The sequence below is a fragment of the Aplysia californica genome, unplaced genomic scaffold (genome assembly GCF_000002075.1).
Source record: "Aplysia californica isolate F4 #8 unplaced genomic scaffold, AplCal3.0 scaffold01762, whole genome shotgun sequence".
Taxonomy (NCBI): domain Eukaryota; kingdom Metazoa; phylum Mollusca; class Gastropoda; order Aplysiida; family Aplysiidae; genus Aplysia; species Aplysia californica.
This window is the reverse complement of record NW_004799032.1, coordinates 25,757-27,728: the sequence shown is the minus strand read 5'-3', so window position 1 is coordinate 27,728 and position 1,972 is coordinate 25,757. Positions and strand designations below refer to the sequence as shown.

At 39.6% G+C, this 1,972-nt stretch overlaps 1 protein-coding gene across 1 annotated transcript in view; it reads left to right on the top strand.

The window, feature by feature from the left end:
• LOC101864122 (arginine--tRNA ligase, cytoplasmic) overlaps positions 1–1,972 on the top strand; it is a gene marked incomplete at both ends in the record, with an annotated part of 12,252 nt that overhangs the window by 7,941 nt on the left and 2,339 nt on the right.

Here is a 1,972-nt window from a genome sequence, read left to right as displayed (position 1 = left end):
GGGGGGGGTGTCTTGAAGATGTTTTACAAGTTTTTTGTTGTTGTCTTTTCTGTTCCCTTTCATCGGTTGCCATGACATCGATCTTCATATCAACACTGAGATTGTGAGTAAGTTAAGGAAATGGTATTTCAACAGAAGGTATAGATATAAAGAGGGTAAGAATATTAATGCTTAGATATTGTAATTGTTAGTATTTAGTTGTTCTTACCTTTCTTTCTTACTACAACGGAGCCCATGGAATTTATCTCTAGCAAAACTGTCAATTATTGGTTCGTAGTCCAATTTTCGCGCTAGACTGGCCTCTATCATACTCTATGGCCAAAATTCCAAGACTTGTGAATCTGTCTCGACACATTGTGGACCCCAAAATGTTTTTCCCCTGAGAAAGGGTACTGAAGGAACGTTCAGCTTGCGCAACTGTGACAGCAGGCAAGGTGCGTAAGATTCGCAACAGGATTACAACGTTTGGAAACGAAGCATCCAGTTTCAGGGAATGAAGTCTGTTCAGCAACTGAAGAGGCGGCAGAACATTTTCTCCAGTGTTCGCTGAATGAATCACTTTCAAATGTTCCATCTCTTGCACAAGGTCGGCTGATGCATCCACTGCATATTCCGGGTGCAATTTGTTTGCAAGATCACGAATAATGCCGACTTCCTCTTGGAGATATTTCCATAAAACACTAAATAACGAATCAAGTTTTATCACTTCATTATACCTTGTCGTCCAATTTCCAAGAAGGCAGTCAATGAGGACATAAAAAACTTCATGTTTGAATTTGTTCTCGGGATGTTGGTAATCTGTTACATCTTCTGCCTCGTCTGCAAAAAGCTTCCTTTTCTTTTGTCGGAGAATGAATGCTCAATCTCATAGTTATCTGCTACTAATTTGGACTCACTCAAGATTGCGTCCCATTCATCTTGTAAGCTTTTCAGATCTTTAATCAGACTTTTGATATGTGCCACCTCAACGTCAAGTGTCACATTTCGTGCTTGAAACACTCTATTTCTGTGATCGATTGCTGTGAAGATTTTGAGCCAAACAGATGCCATTGTCACACATTCAAATGATGCAAAGTACTTAAGAATGCCAATCAAATCTGAACGTGTTTTTGGGGGGAGGTCCATTTGAAAAACAGTTTGAACAGCTTTCCTCAGTCCCCCGATGTGAGCCTCAAAAGGCCTGACACTGTCAACACATGCTGACCAACGTGTCTGAGACATACTGTGCAAAGAGCTGGGAATGTTTTGCTTCAAAATTTTCCACCTTTGTGGAATGGAGCTAAAAATGTTATAGAGCTTCTGTACAACTCCAAAGAAAGTTATGACCGTTGAACAGTTTTCTGCAGAATGCACACCACATAAATTCAAACTATGACAGCCACAGGGAGAGTATGTGGCAAGTGGACGCTGTCTTAAAATGTGAGCCTGTCCACCATTATACAGACAGACAAAACATGTTGCTACCGTTGTCGTAGCTTGGCCTCGGCAGTCTGTCATTGGTATGCTTTTTTTCATTCAGTGTATCAAGGATAATTTTAGCGATGTCTTCTCCTGTTTTCTTGTTACAATCTACACATTTCAGAAATTCATCTTCTACTTTGTAGACATTTGTATCACTGTCCAAGTGAACATGACGCTAAATAAAAATAGTTTGTTCGACGTGTGAAGAGTCAAGCGTTGCATCAACGATAATAGAATGATATCGTTTCCGCTCTTTCATTCAAAATCACGTCTGCCACTTTTGATGCACAAAATTGGATGAATTCATTTTGACTTTCTGGTGATAGATAGTGAACTTGTAGGTGTCTTTCTTCTTTTTGTGATTTTTCAACTTTTCTAAGATGCTCTGCAAGGAGAGGATCGTAATGGCTAATCAATTCCAGAAGTCCAAGAAAGCACTTCCAGAGTTCTGTGAAGTTGTCAGATATACAGCTCAACTTGCAGCCAAAATATATTTTATTTCAAAGCTTTG